General features: G+C 46.7%; 1 long non-coding RNA gene across 1 annotated transcript; it reads left to right on the top strand.

The window, feature by feature from the left end:
- The first annotated feature begins 1,389 nt into the window (after nt 1–1,389).
- Nucleotides 1,390–2,799, top strand: LOC125943027 (uncharacterized). The gene is made up of 3 exons (XR_007465499.1): nt 1,390–1,471; nt 2,239–2,304; nt 2,723–2,799. It is a non-coding gene; the product is annotated as an uncharacterized LOC125943027 (long non-coding RNA).
- The last annotated feature ends 15,343 nt before the right edge of the window (nt 2,800–18,142 follow it).

The raw sequence follows: 18,142 nt of genomic DNA, 5'->3' as shown, positions 1-18,142 counted from the left end.
GCAGCCTTCGGTAGTGTTACGTGCCCCGCAAGTCCGCGAGCGTGACATGCCGGCCAACTGCGTCGCTTTCGGCTGCACGAGCTATTATTATGGAAGGGGAAATACTAATTTCTTCAGATTTCCATCTGAATGCGGGGAGAAGTTTGTGGACGGCAGCGGTGAAGCGGTTGAACCCGGACGGCACTGCGTGGCAGCCAACAGTGCACTCCAGGATCTGTGGCGCGCATTTTGTCACAGGTAAGTGTGATAAAGCCTTTATTGTTTAAATTTTACGTACTGATTGCCTCTATAAATGCAGGCCGGCCGTCGAAGTTCGCTACGCACCCAGACTACGTGCCTACTATATTTACGTACAGAAAAGCTGGCAGCGACGCCGATGTTCGGCGGCACAACCGTGCCTCACAAAGGCAGGAGAGCCAACGTAAGTTACCCCATTTGCTTTGGCCACGCCTCGCATCATTGTAGTGTGTGTGCATGCTTCTGTGTGTTTCGAAAATAAAGTGTACTAACAGGAGGAAATGATGCCGAACGCCACTTAGCAAATAGGTCATTCGAGCAGGTTACGTGCGCATTCTTCGCCGCTGCAGTAAAGTTGTGCTACGTAGAGATGTTTTTCAACGACCGGTCGAGCTGGCCGCAGGTTGGTGCTCTGGAGTTTTTAGTTTGCCGTGATCTGGTTCCGCCACACCAGACTGCAAGCGAGTGTTGCGTGTTCAGGAGTGCACGCGCAACACTGCCTCAGGTGCACGCGCAGATTTGTACGCAAGCCAGGCATTTACGTTATCCTTCCCTCTGAAATAGTCACATTATTGCTCGGCTTTTTCTATGACATATTTATTGATTCATGTAACACAACAAATTTTATTTCAACATGCTCTTAGAAGATAATAAGCTCTGCATTGATATATATGTGCTTGACATCTGTAGGGGCTGCTACTGTAGCCTCCCTAAGTAGCCAAGAGGACCCCACGGCTCTACCAGGGAACGGACAGCCTGCTGCAGTCATTCAGGGTAAGCATGCTTCATTGACTATTCTTAATACATACAAATAGAAAGTTTCTATGGAACAGCAAGCTAGAGTGCACTGATAAGTCTATATTCACTGTATGTAGACATGTATAGATGATACTTTTGTATGTACGGTGTCACATTTTGAGGGATAACGTTGTAGTGCTGTGTATCATTAATGCACAATATTTACCTTGTCATGGCCAACTTAACGGTACTGAATGTTAACTTGGATGCAAGTTCATGTATGTTCTCAAAGTGTGTAACTCCAAGCAGATAGAAATAGTTAACAAAAAAAAGTGATCACTGGTATCGTTAGCTGTACATGAATACAGCAGTTTCTGTTCCTTAATTTGATTGAGACTTCCATATTTATTTATAGAAGCTTAGCCGCCCATTGACCCCTCTGGAAGCACAGCTGCACCCACAGAGGATATGCCTGAACAGGAACCACTAGGAAATGGTGAGAATAAGGCCACTGGCTGTAGCACATCATTCTTGCTATGGTATTTATTGGGTGCTTACTCTTATGAAAATCGGTAAAACAAAGTATTTTTTAATTTGTGGAAAAGTAAGAGATAGCAAGTATTGAGCGTGGCTGTTCTAAATCAGGGAATTTATTCCAAAGCATATATGGCGAGGCTGACGGGGTGCCTTTTAAAAATAAGGTTGTCAGTTCGATGCACATGTGAATTTCTTCACAACTGATTGGTCTTGATGGTTGTTTTATTCATGGTTGAGCTGAGTGTAATATTTTTCTTCAAACTTGCAACTGATAGGAAAATATAATGGTGCTTTAAATGTTATTTACCCTTACACCATTCAGCAAGCACTTCTTATCAGAATGTACGAGAAAATTGGGAAATACCAAGGAAACATGAAAGTGCAATGTGGTGATGCGCTGTTTTATGTTTAGTATACAACGAACTAATCAGTCGCAACCAATAGAAGTCCTTTGTTGAGCAGTCGTGTTAAAAAAATTCAGGGGTTTTACGTGCCAAAACCATGATATGATTATGAGGCACGCCATAGTATGGGACACCGAGTTTGACCGCCTGGTGTTCTTTAACGTGCATCCAATACATGGTACACGAGCAGCAGTCAAGTTTTAAGTATGTAATGATACAAATTCCAAGTCAGTGCTGACATTTTTAGTTTTTAGTATCTTATACGAAAATTTACTATCAGTACAACGATATCAGTGACTTAAACTGTGCTATTTCTTCTCAGGTGACATGCAAATGAATCTTACTGGGCAAGGCACCGCTCCTGTGACATTGCAAACATCAGTGATTGGTAAGCAACTGCAGTAATTTAATCATAAGGCTATACCTTCACTATCATCGTGCCTTTCTTTAAAGTAAAACTTTTGCAGCTGTGAAGATTTACTAATTTTAACATTCACTGCATTGATTTGATCAACTTTCTAGGTGCTTTACATCCTTCTCTGTAGCTTATATCTGCCTTGAAAGCTTGTGCCAAGAAATTTAATAATACCATCAGAAAATTGCATGTCAAGTGTTGTGTTCAAAGTAAACAATGGATTTAGCCTCTGGATTAGTAAGCGTAGTTCATCGGGCTGCTCAACTGATTAAGTTATTGTAATGTGGCTGTTGTCACCCTATGCAAATTTTCTAGCCAAGCTGGCTTTTGTCTATTGGTTGCTTACATGACTTAAGTAGTTTTATTATCTCTTTCTATGCCATTATCATAGGTTCCCAGGCAAGCACCAGCTACCCAAGTGCTTCAACGAGCAGTGATGCACAGAGAGAAAGAGCATGGCTCCACCAAAACATTGCTTCTTTAGAAAGAAAGAATATTAGGGTTGAAATGAAGCTTGATGAAGCGAATTCTAGAATCCTGACTTTAAATGTCATAAAACTCTCGGCTAAAAGTGTGCCTTTTATACTGGCCTGCCTAATTATGGGGTCTTTCGAAGCCTCTTCGAGTACTCTGAGCCCCGAGCCAGTAAAATGTCGTACTGAGGTGCAGAAAGGAAAGCTAATAGCAATGTCCCTGGCAGACCAAGGGAACGGGAACTTGAAGCAGAGTTTTTCATGGTACTTGTGCGGCTAAAAACTGGCATGCCTGGAGAAGTTGCTCGAAACTTTTTAATGTCCGCAAGCCATGTCAGCCGCATTTTTGCCGCCTGGGTTAATTTTCTTGAACTTAAACTGGAAGCGAGGGTGCAAATTCCAACAAGGGAGATGTTGGCACCGTACCTGCCAGGATCTTTTCGAGGTTTCGAAAATACTAGGTTGGTGCTAGATGCTACAGAAGTTCGCATACAGCGGCCCTCTTCACTTAGTGCACAGAGGCAAACATTTTCAACTTATAAGTACTACAATACTTACAAGGTGCTTTTGGGGTGTACACCTGATGGCTATATTGCTTATGTGTCTCGTCTATGGGAGGTTCTGTGTCTAACAAGACTATGCTACAGTGCAGTGGGCTTTTGGATCTTATGGATGACGGAGACGCAATAATGGTAGACAAGGGGTTTACGTTTCCTTATTTGCCACCGGGAATCACAGTTTTCCGACCACCATTCCGTGAGCAACACGAGCCCCAGATGAGACCTGAAGCTGTGGAGCGAACGCGTCGCATCGCATGTGCGAGAGTCCATGTGGAACGCGCGATAGGACGCGTTAAAACATTCCAGATATTAAGTAGAGCATTTCCTATGAGCATGATGGATATTGCTGAGCAAGTGTTTAGGGTTTGTTGTTTCCTCTGCAACTTCAAACCACCATTGATAAAAGACGAGTGACAGCTTCCAAGTGCTTGTTGCAGAGGTCGATTAAAGGGACACTTATTCTTTTTATGCATTGTTCTTATTGTTTAGATTAGTGACTAAGTGCTCTTCTTTGATCATGATTCCCACTTATGTAATACCCCAACCGGGTTTCTTCAGGGTAAAGTAAATTGTCCTATGCATCTTTCTTCACTGCAAATGGTTTTATCCACTTTTGTGGCATCATTCTCCATCACTATCACAGGTGTAACACGAATGTCAATTGCATTTTATGCTGGCATAGTACTGCCATTAGATTGCACTAGCACTCGGAAAGGTCTTATTTCATCCTTGGTACATTGTGGGACGTTGGTAGGTTCCCGTCTCGCCTCGCTTTAATAAAATGTGTGGCCCACAAGGAACCTCTGCTGTTGAGCACAGGAGCCCACTGCTCTAGCCACCAGGCAACAATCACTTCTTTTCTTTGTTGTTTCATTGACATCAACACAAAATACAATATATAGCTGTTTATTAGCAGAAACGACTGAAGATGAAAATGTCCAACTCAAGAGATCAGATAGAATTCGCTGAACTGTCAAAACTAATCAACAAGAAAAAAGTAAGGGATATTCGAAATTATAACGTGGGAAAGATTGAGGAAGCCGTAAAATATGGACGCAGCATTAAATCAGTAAGAAGAAAGCTTGGCATAGGACAAGGCAAGATGTATGCACTGAAAGATAAGCATGGTAATATCATCAGCAACTTCGATGACATAGTAAAAGCAGCGGAAGAATTCTATACTGACCTGTACAATGCCCAAAACAGCCAAGCTACTTTAATTCAAAATAGTGATGAACCGGATACAGAGGCTCCTTCTATAACTAGCGCTGAAGTTAGAAGGGCCTTGAAAGACATGACCAGGGGAAAAGCTGCTGGAGAAGATGGAATAACAGTAGATTTAATCAAAGATGGATGAGATATCATGCTTGAAAAGCTTGCGGCCCTTCATACGCAATGCCTCACAACTTCATGTGTACCAGAGAGCTGGAAGAACGCCAACATTATACTAATCCATAAGAAGGGAGACGTTAAAGAACTGAAGAATTATAGACCCATTAGCTTGCTTTCAGTATTGTATAAAATATTCACCAAGATAATTTCCAATAGAATCAGGGCAACACTTGACTTCAGTCAACCAAGAGAACAGGCTGGCTTCAGGAAGGGATATTCTACGATGGATCATATGCATGTAATAAATCAGGTAATCGAGAAATCTGCTGAGTACAATCAACCTCTCTACATGGCTTTCATAGATTATGAAAAGGCATTTGATTCAGTAGAGATACCAGCAGTCATAGAGGCATTGCGTAATCAAGGAGTACAGGAGGCATGCGTGAATATCTTAGCAAACATCTACAAGAATTCCACAGCTACCTTGGTTCTCCACAAGAAAAGTAGAAAGTTACCTATCAAGAAAGGGGTCCAGGCAAGGAGACACAATCTCTCCAATGCTATTCACTGCATGCTTAGAAGAAGTATTCAAGCTCTTAGACTGGGAAGGCTTAGGAGTGAGGATCAACGGCGAATATCTCAGCAACCTTCGGTTTGCAGATGACATTGTCCTATTCAGCAACAATGGAGACGAATTACAACAAATGATTGAGGACCTTAATCGAGAAAGTGTAAGAATTTGGTTGAATATGAATATGCAGAAGACAAAGATAATGTTCAATAGCCTGGCAAGGGAGCAAGAATTCAGGATCGCCAGTCAGCCTCTAGAGTCTGTAAAGGAGTACGTTTATCTAGGTCAATTACTCACAGGGGACCCTGATCACGAGAAAGAAATTTACAGAAGAATAAAATTGGGTTGGAGTGCATACGGCAGGCATTACCAAATCCTGACTGGGAGCTTACCACTGTCGTTGAAAAGAAAAGTGTACAATCATTGCATTCTACCGGTGCTAACATATGGGGCAGAAACTTCGAGGTTAACAAAGAAGCTCGAGAACAAGTTAAGGACCGCACAAAGAGCGATGGAACGAAAAATCTTAGGACTAACGTTAAGAGACAGGAAGAGAGCGGTGTGGATCAGAGAACAAACGGGGATAGCCGATATTCTAGTTGACATTAAGCGGAAGAAATGGAGCTGGGCAGGCCATGTAATGCGTAGGATGGATAACCGGTGGACCATTAGGCTTACAGAATGGATACCAAGAGAAGGGAAGCGCAGTCGAGGTCGGCAGAAATCCAGATGGGATGATGAACTTAGGAAAATTGCAGGCGCAAGTTGGAATACGCTAGCGCAAGACAGGGGTAAATGGAGATCGCAGGGAGAGGCCTTCGTCCTGCAGTGGACATAAAATATAGGCTGATGATGATGATGATGATTAACATTGTCAAAACACAGTTTACCCATCAGTTGACTTTGCTTGCTATTCTTCTAATTGTCATCACCAGGCCATCGTGGTGTTCGCACGCAAAAAAAAACCGTTCAGCAGCTTTCTGTAAGAGACATATTGCCCCTTTATGTAAAGCCTGTTCAGCCGCTTCACGCGCCTTGTGAGAATCTCTGGTATCAGAGCATACCTCATGAAGTGAAGTCGGCTGGGGAGCATTTCAGTATCCCAGAAAACACTGTTGTAGGGTATGCGCTGAAGGTGGACCTTGTTTGGCCCAAACCAGACAACAAAGTCACACCAATTGTGACCTGTGATGGCCATCTGCCCTTGAATTTGGAAATAATATTCATGGTCTGTTTTCAAGACAGCCTCACCATCTTCTAGCCTACAGCAAAATTTACTGTCTTCGCAGGCTTCATCCATAGTTTGTCCCCGTTTGGAAAACGGGCACTTCACTTCCAGAATGCCCTCCTCTCCATCCGTGCTCACAATTCGGTCTGGTGATGCAGCCAGCAGCGGATGGTCACTGTGTATATGCAGGCCTGTTTCCTGCACTGTGACCTGCCTGTCCAGACTCCTTAGGAGGAGTGCATATGCCTCAACGGCATCCTTTTCGTGTACTCTTCCGTACACCATTGCTTCGGCAGACACTCCCCTATCACTTGGATAGAGCAGGGTCTTCAGCAAACTTTCTGGCTTGATGCAATGGCACACCCGCTTAAAGAGGGAGGCTGTAAGTCGGCCAACTCTGGCAGCATGCCAGTTTTTGTTGTCTGCTTGCCCTGTTGTAGTTGCACGTATTTTGTCCCGGTCGCCCTTCTCTATGGGCTTCAAAGATGACATGTGTGCGCTGATAATCTCTTGCACTCTGTCGCTCCACAGGTCTTCGTCTTCAATTAATTGCGCAGACGGCTCAGGTGCATGTTGTGCTGGTTGTTGCCCCATGTACCGTAGCGCTTGGAGGAGGAGGAGGAGGAAAAACATTTATTAAGAAAAAAACAAAAACAAGCAGGCGTCTTCCTGCTTGTGTTGGGAGGTGCCCTCAGTCCAGGGCTCCTGCGGTTCTTGCTGTCTCCCGGGCCCGCCGCACCAGTTGTTGCTGGTCACGAGGGTCCGAGCTAGTCAGCACGGCCTCCCACTGCTCGGTTGTGGGGTTGGGTATATGCGGGACTACCTGCATTTTGGGGCATGCCCATGTGGTGTGATATAGGGAAGCGTAGTCGTTGCAAAGGGGGCATTTGTCCGAGTACAGTGCAGGGTGTATTGCGTGTAATCTGCTTAAATGGGGGTATGTGTTGGTTTGTAATTGTCGCCATGCTACTGCGTCTTCGCGTGAGAGGGTCTTGTGCGGGGGTGGGTATTGACGTCTGTTCAATCTGTGGTGTTCTAATATGGCGTGGTATTGTAAAGGTACAGGCTCCATAGATGCGATCGTATCCCTCTCCTGTGGCGCCCGGGTGGCATGAGCTCGGGCTACAGCGTGCGCACGCTGATTTCCACGGAGGGACTCGTGTCCTGGAGTCCATACTATTTCAACGTCGGGTAATTGAGAGGCTTGTTTGAGGAGTCGGGCGGCGATGGAAGGTATTCTGCCTCTGGCATAGCTACGGCAAGCTGATTGGGAGTCGGTAATAATTGTAACGTGTTCTTTGATTTGACTAGATGTGATGGCTAAGGCGATGGCTGTCTCCTCCGCTTCGAGGGCGTTGGCTGTGCGGACCGTCATCGAGACCACCTCTTGAAGGTTATGGTCGACAACACTGACTGCCATGGCTGCTTTTCGGGGGTACTGCGCGGCATCTGTGTATAGTATGTTGGGGAGGTTACCGTATCTTGTTTGAAGAGTCTTTGCGCGAGCTTTGCGACGACCGGCATGATGTTCCGGGTGCATGCTTCTGGGGATGGCGGCGACCTTGATATGCTCCCGGATGTTGGGGGCCAGATAGATTGATTTTTCGTGGCCTCGGCCCTGTGTTGGGTAGCCTAGGCGCGCTAGGAGCTTCTTGCCTGTTGGTGTGAGAGCTAGGCGTTCTCGTTGGCTTGTGAGGTGGGCGTCTATGATTTCTCTTACTGTGTTATGGACTCCTAGGGCTTCGAGCTTGAGTGTGGCTGTTCCCGGTGGTAGGCCGAGCGCTTGCTTGTATGCTTTCCGCAGAAGTATGTCTAGCTGATCTTTCTCTTTGGGAGTGAGGGGAAGGTACGAGGCAGCGTAGGCGATGCGGCTGATTATCAGGGCCTGGACGAGCTGGGTCACGTCGTCTTCTTTCAGGCCGTGTTGTTTGGTGGCGATGCGGCTGACCATTCGCATGACTTGGAAAGTTGTGTGCTTGAGACGTTGGATGGTGTATGCGCCTCCGCCGTCCTGTTGTATATGGAGGCCGAGGATGCGGACGCGATTTACTGTGGGTATTTCTTTCCCGTCGAGGGTAAGTGTAATGTGGGGTATTTCATTGAGTTTTCTACGGAATTTCTGTCGAACGAGTAATAGTTCCGACTTCTCGGGGGAGCATCGGAGACCGCTGCTTCTTGCATAGTGCTGGACGACGTCGGTCGCTTGTTGGAGTGCGTCGAGGCTGGGGTAGCATTCCGTGAGGCTCTCCCTGAAATGCTCCACTTGATTTTCGGTAGGGGGCGACAGGTGGCTGCATGGGTTGTATGGCCGCTTTTTTTTTTTTTTTTGACGCAGTGGCTTGTTCACTCTATATTTCCGGAAGGAGATTTCCACCAAAGGCAGCCTTGGAGCGGGCTTCTTGGCTGCAATACAGTAAAAAATCATGGCTTAATTGTGCCACATAATTGAACTTTTTCTAGCCTATTACACAGAAAATAAGAAGGCCCACGTGACATTCTGTTGCAGATAAGCTGAACCTAGCAGAGCAGTCAGTATATTGCTGCAGTTGGCATTCTTAGGATGCTTTACCTCACTTTTCAACTACTTTCCTCTGCCTTCTCTGGGCAGGAAGTAGCGGCTGTTACACCTTCAATCTTACTGAGCGACGATCGTATTACCTCCACAATCCTAATCATGAAATGTGTCATCACCAGTGAGACATCCATTATGGGAAACAATGCCAATTCCAATAAGGTCACTTATCATCTCCAAAAAATGCATGCAAGGGGAGGTTAGATGTATGCTGTGGCTTGCACAGCATAAACTGAAAGAAAAAAGGTCATGTATGGCATTCAGCAGTGACATTTTAACCTTGTGAAAAGCCAGGAATAGGAACTGAAATATTGCAGCATGACTGTACTGTTATAAAGTGCTATTGTGTGCCTGGTGATTCTGCATACAGAGAAGGCCGAACAAAATGGATGGCTACACAACTTGCGTTCTGCTCCATGTGTGAGTGTAGTAACAGTTTCTGTCGGCACTATATTCACCACCATGCCTTGATGTGCTTGTTTCGAACATTTAGAGCACACTTTCCATGCTTACTTCCCGTGACAGCTGTCAGGGCTGGATTACAATTAGTTTTGGTGGGGCCAACCTATAAAACTGTATGTACACTGATCATTTGAATAAAGTTATATTGTACGCAATGAAAGTATGTATTGTTCTTGACTTTGCTTAAACACAACTCACACATATGAACTGTTTTTTGTAAATATCCTGTACATGTGAATACGGAGCACAGCTTAAAAACTGCATGTTTGAGATGCCAAAATGCTACCATAAAGGAGTGCCTTTAAGGAGGTGTCATATGTAAGTGGTACATCTGTGTCACACCTTCTGCGGGAACAATCCACTTGCATGGTAGGTCCGTGCAGGCGACTTCCATTCCCTTGTCATCTGCCAGATCGGCAACGCTGAGCAGAAGGCCAGCGTTGACATGTCTGACATGTCTGACATGTTGCTGACATGTCTCGCTGAGGCTGCAAAATATTTTTAAAAATAAGTTGTTGTTTTTTTCGCAGTCGTCAATGCGCGCTCATTTCTGAAACAAGTTTTAAGTGCTCGTCACTGAGTCAATCTAAGCAAATGCGAGTACGATTGAGTGCAATGTGAAAAACAGAGCAAACAGGTACGGCCAGTGTATGTTCTTTTGGGCATCTGCTGATAACATATGTATTATCCGTTAACTTAAATTGTGTGGTTTTACGTGCCAAAACCACGATCTCATTATGAGGCACGCCGTAGTGGGGGACTCCGTAAATTTGGACCACCTGGGATTCTTTCACGTGCACCTAAATCTAAGTACACGGGTGTTTTCGCATTTCGCCCCCAACGAAATGCGGCCGCCGTGGCAGGGATTCGATCCCACGACCTTGTACTAAGCAGCCCAACACCATAGCCACTGAGCAACCACGGCGGGTAACATATGTATATCTGATTATTCATTTCCAATAAATTTTGTGAGTCTGCGCTCGTCATTTCTTCTGTACTTGTCTGTTAAGTAGCGCTATCTTCCACCGTGACTTAGAACCAACTCCCCCGAATATCTGCCTTGATATTATTGGTATTCGCGAGTAAGCGCGAGTGCACTCTCCTGCGGACGCACGCACTGCCCATATTTAAGCTAATGTAACGTACAAAATAAGTTGGCGTATGCTTTGAGGCCTTAGCGCTCGCAAAAACACCCTGAATAGCCTGCCGCGTACTATAGCGCATGCGAAATTTGGGATACGATTAATACTGGTGTCACACGACCACTTTTGATCGCGATCAAGCCCGATCCGGATCGAAATTCTCGAGTGCGATTGGCTCCCTCACGCAGCTTGCGCAAAGGAGGCAAATACGACCAAAAAATTCCACCCGGATCGGGCTTGATCGCGATCAAAAGTGCGCCGTGCGACACCTGTATAACGCAGCAGTTTGACGAAACAGCACGAGACGAATACCACATTGGCAAGCTAGCACATGTAGCACACCGACCGTTTCATGCAACAGCTAAAGTTCGAGAAATGCGACAGGCAGAAAGTACTCACTCGGCCACACATTCACAGTGCGCTCCGGCAATGTCGCCAATGGCTTTCGTGAACCACGCGGTAACCACGTAGCTAGAGTCCCGACTTCATGGATGGCGTGCACGTAGCTCGTATGATGCCAAGTGCAGGGTCTGCGATGTTTACGTTAAGTTTTAAGTTCTTAGCGTAACCTTCTTCTTTCAAAGCCCATCCGCGGTGCGCCTGACGAACGGACGAAGTGTTGGCGTGCAGATAACGCCACGCATTGTCGCTCGTTATCCGGCACTCCGAGAAGTCGGTTGTCCATCCCGTTTGCAAAAACGGCAAGGGAATTGAGTCCTCTTCAATCATAATTAACTAATGTCACAAGCGACCACCAAAGAACGTCGACAGAACGTGACAGAAGCTGCGCTAACACAACGTCGCTACCCGATGCCGCCGTACGGAAGAAAGGCTGGAGCCCGGATGTTTTCCAACCAAGCGGCGAGGCGCAAGCTTCCTGTTTTTCGCGCTAGGTGGCGCTCTGACTTCTGCAAATGGTCAATTGGAGATCGCAGGGAGAGGCCTTCGTCCTGCAGTGGACATAAAATATAGGATGATGATGATGATGATGATGATGATGATGATGATGATGATGATGATGATGATGTTCACTTCTCACCTGCCGCGGTGGCTCAGTCAGCTAAGGCGTTGCGCTGCTGAACACGAGATCGGGGGATCGAATCCCGGCCGCGGCGGCCGTATTTCGATGGAGGCAAAATGCAAATGTACAGCGCGTACAAAGGTATTCGCCGTCTGCGGATCGCTTTCAAGATACCGCGCGCAGATTACCGCCAAAATAAAGCGCGCGACCAACGTATGTAGTACTCCCCAGGCGCACGGACAGCCGCAGTTAGGGTGGCTAGAAGGGGAGGTGTGAATACCGGCGGCGCTTTCCTGCAGGCGCGCGTGACCCCCTTGCGCACCGATGCCACCAGGGGAAATATGGCGCTACAGCTCGCGGCGCGGGAAGCATAGCCGCGCCGGCCTGCCGGTCTCGCCTCGCCTCCGTGCCTTCGCCGTCAGTTTTGGTCTCGTCGCCTTGTTTGTGGTGTTTCTCGCGATACATAGCGTGTTGCACAGCGTCGTCGTGGCATTGCCAATTGCCATCCTAGTATTATTCACGAGGCCTTTCACGCTAGCTCAATCTGATCACCACCGCCTTTTTTTTTTTTCCTTAGGTTTATCGTTCGCGACTTTATTAATGGAACTGCAGTCTTGATACCACGTCACATTCCTGCCCTCTCAGAAGATGCCGTGCCCACAGTACTTCCGAACTTGCCAAAATACATTAGCAGGACTCTGACGAAAGAAAGAAAAAGAAGAGATGTCTCACACGCTCCTCGGGTTCCAGGTTCGGGACGCAAACCACTCCGGTATAGGCAGTTCCGCCTACTATGACCCTGTATGCCTGGACTACATATTCGACTCTCTGAGTACGAATAAAGTATTATTATTATTATTATCTTACAAGAGAAGCGGCGCTTGTCTATTGACAAGACGGGGGAATGCATGCCCACCGGCAGACGTGGAGGCTGTAAATATACAGCGGGATGGAATGCCCAGTCCAGTCGCAGAAGAATTGTTCATTATCGAGCTTAAGCGACCTTTGGAACTGTGGTCACTGCAAAAGTTTAAACAAAACATTGCTCGTTACTGGACTGCAGAGTTTGCATTGAACGAAATGCTGCGCCTGTTGTGTTAACCAAAATGGTAGTGTTCTTCATTGGAGAAGGACAATTGCCAGCTGTAGCATCTACTTGGCTGGGCAGCTTCACAACGAAACCGTTGTGGAATCTAAAGAACAAACAGAAGGGACTTTGGGGGCCTTTTATATCTATCAGTCTATCAGAACCATTCTACAAGCTGGTCAATTAATGCCCTTATTGAAAACAAACTCACTCGTTTGCATGCCAAAGCTGTGGGAAAGTTTCTGCAGTTGATCAATTGGTGATGTGCCAAAAATTGGTTGCCTAGAGCATTCTGCTGCCCTGACAGCATCAGTTGTACGTTTTTATTGCGTAACAAGGATTCATTTTTTGCTTAAAGGTGTCATTCAGCAGGGCACTGAGAATAAACTAAAAGCACTGAAATATTGCGTGTTGTAGATCAAATTTTCCCATAGTTGTTTTCCTCACTTAAATAAACTATTTTATGACCAGATCTGTTGCTGTCTGAAATCATAGTAAATTGCTTATTTGAGCGTCGAAAGGACATGCTACACGTCTTCAAGCGCTGGCACAAAGTGGTTTGTACGTCGAGAAGTAATCGGGTAATGACTGCAGTTTACAGGTCGTACGTACGGCACGCATTTTGAGGGAGTCGAAGTGCAAGGCACCTGTGTGCCGTAAGGTGTGAGTGCGCGTTAAAGAACCCGAAGTGGTCGAAATTATTCCAGAGCCCCCAGCCCCTATGATTCTGATCTGGAGGACACCAAAAAAAAAAAAAAAAAAAAAAAAAAAAACGCGTTTGAATCTATCGACGCAATGCGAACTGGGCCCATAAAATCTCACAGGAGTAGTGATGTGGGCTGATAAAACGTTGATTTCATGGATAAAGACGTATATTCCATGACGCTCGCAGACAACGCGCGATACCCGAGGCTGGCGATGCGCTCATTTCGGTTGCGTGCCTTCCCGCGCCTCGGTCAACAGCGCCGCCCTGCGGCATCGGTGCGCTGAGGGGTCACGCTTGCGCCGCCGGTATTCACACCTCCCCTTCTAGCCACCCTACCGCAGTCACTATACAAACTAGCAGATACGCGCCGCGCTTGTCCCGCCCCCCCCCCCCCCTTTTTTTTTTTTTTCAAAGCGCACGCTTTATCGATAAAGTGACCGCACGTTCAAGACTTGTACTCTGCGCATGCGCCGCTGCCTTCTCTTCTGAGCCTTGCAAGAACCCTAAGCTTAGCGCGCTGCCACTGCGCCGTCTATAGTGATGTCTTGTGAGCATTAGCAGGAGGCACCTTCGCGTTTCAGCAGGTGGAGAATCCGAGATAGGAGAACCAAGCGAAGCGCCATTGTGTCCGTTGTGGTTTTCAAGCGCACAACTTTGGAGATGTAGAGGACTTTAATAAGCTCGCTGGTTTTTCAACGAGGTAGTATCATCGTGTCCAGGCCCTTTGGATGTGCCTCACTCGTCTCACTTGTGAAATTAAGCGAGTGCCTGCCCATGCAGACAAGTTGAGAACTGACGTCTGCGACCTGATCGGTCCGAACAGGTGAGTGAAGTCTTCCATTATTAACGCATACCCCTTCGAATACTCGACGTCTTTAGTAGAGGTTCACTGTCGCAGTAAGCGCCGTCAGCACGAAAGCAATGTGAAGTGCATCGTCATGATACTTTGACTTGCGTTAACTATAATACTATACGCGCGCGATCGTACATGGTTCTTTATGGCTGCCTTGGGCATCTGGCGGCGTCAAAGTCGGCTACCACGTCAGCAGGAGCGCAAGTGCCCGCGCTTAAGCCACCCAGAGTGACCAAAAGTGGTCGGCGCTGACTGATTCGGAAAATTGTTCGATATCGTTCTAATGGAGGGGTGCCTCTTTATGAACATTGCGTGGCGGTAAATTTTAATAAAAGGAAAAAGTGGGAGCTATCCCATAGTTCTGCGCCGTTCTGTACCAGGACGGCAGTCTTACAGAGAGAGTGCTCCTACAAAAGGCATGTACGAGGTATTCAGTTGGCAAAACTTATCAGGCGCTAATACGAGCCGAGGAGGCAGTGAGGGAACCTTCAGGAACAAGTGAAAAGTGAACGTGCGTGGTTTTGATTGTGTAAGGCAATTACTGTGTAAGACAACTACTGTGTTTATGTAAGGATCGTGTAGGCGCGGAATGCTTGATTGCGTAGAGAATCGGCCTTTGAGGATTATTCGTTCTCGCAAAATTGGTTCCCAGTGGCAGATCTATTATTCCAGTTTAAGAAATTGAGAGAATAGCCTTTAACAATAGCAACAGTTTGCTCAAGTGGCAATTGATTGACAAAATGGCTTTGTATGTAATTTGAATAATGTATTCCAAAATGTATGGTCATGCTGCACAACGTATTCACAAACATGCTAACAGCCACACAACTTTTCTTTTTTCACAACAGCCGTGATCTGCACCTTTGTGGTAGTTCTTTAACGTGTGACACTTTGTTCAGCGTCCTCATGCCGCTCCCGCGCCCGAAAAGTCATTCCTGTGTCAAATTATGAGCCCGAGCTCCTTCGCAGTGAAGCCAGCACACATTGTCATGACGAAAGTTAAAACGCGCATGGCGAGCGCCAGCAACGAAAGTGGGTAGACACTCAGGCGTAAGAAAAAGCAAGCTGCATATTCGCTTGGCGCATCGCTCATCGAAACAATTCGTTTTCGCGGCTCTCGGCAAAAGAAACGCGCCGACTGCGGTTTAATGTACCGCGGTGTCACGGCGCCTGTAAACAACGTAACTGCACCGTCTGCACGCCTGTGAGAGATCTAACGGGGCAATCATGGCCCGGTGGCACTTTGAGGGACTAGGAACAGGATATAGAGCGTGTTATCTTATGCCACCATCATGCGGCAGTGCGCTCAAAGAATTAAAATAACATGACGTGTGGATGTAGTTCACAAATGTAGCGCCTGCATCTTCTTTTTACATGAAACGTCTTATCTGCTTTATATTTTTGGTTGATGGCAATAATAATGTAGCTGCAGAGATCACAAGTGTCTGGTTATTCGCGACCGATGATTATACTGTGATATTTTTGTTTGTGTTCTGCTTCTCTTTTATTTCAAAAAGAGAAAAGAGAAATGAGGCTAGGGGTATCGAACACTCTCGAGGAACTGATTGAGGCTGCCCTTACCGCGCAGCTTTAAAGGCTACTTGGATCTAAAACGGGGAGGAAAATTTTAGAGAAATTGGGCTACGAGCCCAAACATGAGCAAGTGCGCTCAAGAGACATCCCCAGACAGATCAGGGACAAGATAAAAATACCTCCGCTACCCAGAAACATGAACCCTGCCTTTCACGACGGCAGACGTAAAGACAGGGCAGAGGCATTACAAACTAGGTATACTGGTCGACAGGACGTCCTATATACGGACGCTGCAGAATATGACAGCAAAGCGGCATATGCGGCCGTGGCGGTTAGAGAAGATCGAACACCAATGGCGTGCTGCAAAGTCATTGGCGTCGAGACGGTTGAAGCTGAGGAAGTGGCTATAGCCTTGGCCGTCAGCCAAAGGGGGGCAAAGGTGGTCATCAGCGACTCCAAAAACGCCGAGAGAAATTACGAATCGGGGAGGGTGACGGAGACTGCCATCCGTATATTAAATAGGGACGGGGGACCCAGACCGCTTGTTCTGCTCGTTTGGGCACCAGCTCACCAGGGACTTAGAGGGAACGAGGAGGCTCATTAGGTCGCCCGAGGTCTCACTTACCGGTCGACCCCCGGAACCTCCCAAGTCACCGAAACTATAAACAGAAGAGAGGATATGCGCGCATACCAGGAAATCACAGTATACTACAGACTAAATCGACAAATTTACCCGGCAGCGGACAGAACACTCAGTAAGAAAGATGAGGTAATGTGGAGGAAATTACAGACGGGGGTTTTTCCAAACCCCGTACTCTACAGCAAGTGGTATCCAAGAGTATTCGATTCAAAGTGCAAATTCTGTGATGAGGCAGCAAATCTGGTTCACATGGTGTGGACATGTCCGTCTAAGCATGATAGCTCGCGCACTCTAGAATCCTGGGAGGCTTTGCTCCACAGCCCAGACCCCAACGTCCAGCAGGACATCATCGGTCAAGCCCTTGCTGCTGCTGTGTCTCAAGGTATTCCGGCCGACGGCTAGGGGCGACGGTGGAGAAGGATTTCTCTCCCGACGTTGACTGGTGTTTTTTAATAAAGTTGTTCCTCCTCCTCCTCCTCCTCCTGACGGCGCAGTAATGATGACATCGCAAATTGGACAGCGCAAACAAAAATATTGCAGTATAGGGGGTGCGTCATCGCACAGCACGATCAAACCGGACGTGCGCGCCTGTCTATGGTGATAAGTGGATGGCGCGCCCTCTATACCTTCAGGCTTGTTATGCTTCGGCCACGCGCTCCGCTGTTCGCATTTCTTTTCATCGTGATAGTACGTATGCCATGTGTATTCGCGTATAGCTTGTAGACAAATGTAGGTTGATCGTCCCATATTCGTTGCCACGTGAGGGTATAAAATTATTCGCATGCTGGTCGGCCCATATTCTGAAGAAATGTATTTCTAATTTCAAGAAGACGCATACCTTTATTGCAGCGCGCACTAAATGATATTATGGGTAGCCGAAATGTTTTACACCTCATTGCCACAGGCGGCGCCGTCATTCATACTTGGCAAATCCTACTTTTTGTGTGTGAAAATTGGGGTTTTTTACCGCGGGATAATTCTTCATGCTTCCAGAAATGGTCAAGATTCTTTTGCTTTTTTAAAATTGAGCAGGGTTCCTACGCGCTTGACCAACTTTGAATGAATATGAATATTATACCAAACTTTGTATGTTTATGCGAGCGTCTATTCAGAATGTTATTCATTTCCTTTGCAGACTGTTCAAAAGCAATGGGAAAATATCTGATCAGGAAACGGAAAGCCCACGGTGAAGACTGCGAGGAGAGCCGTCCCTCATCCAGCATTTCCAGTTCAGTCGCTGAAGCTCCACCGCGCGCTGATGACACTAGCACACCAAGCTCTGTGTGCACTGCAGAAGCCGGTCCTTCCAAAATTCGATCCATCGGCGAGGTTTCTGATGCACCATCTACAGAAAAACAAGGGCGGCGCTTCCAGCCTACCTGGAAAAGTACCTACAAGTGGTTATCTTACAATGTCCACAGTGACAAGGCGTTTTGCGAGACCTGTTGCACAGCATCAGAGATGAAACTGCCGCTCCCTAACACTTCCCCAAGACAAGGATTCTTACCTGGCATTTGTGAAAAATGGTTTCTCAAGCTGGAAAAAGGCAATTGACAGATTTAAATTCCATGAGAGGTATAATTTTCATAAGGAGGCATGTAATGCCGTCGTAGCTGCAAAAGGCAGCGCGA

The sequence above is a fragment of the Dermacentor silvarum genome, chromosome 2, assembly GCF_013339745.2.
Source record: "Dermacentor silvarum isolate Dsil-2018 chromosome 2, BIME_Dsil_1.4, whole genome shotgun sequence".
Classification (NCBI taxonomy): Eukaryota; Metazoa; Arthropoda; class Arachnida; order Ixodida; family Ixodidae; genus Dermacentor; species Dermacentor silvarum.
Note: the sequence above shows the minus strand (reverse complement) of the source record. Positions and strands in the feature narration are given on the sequence as shown.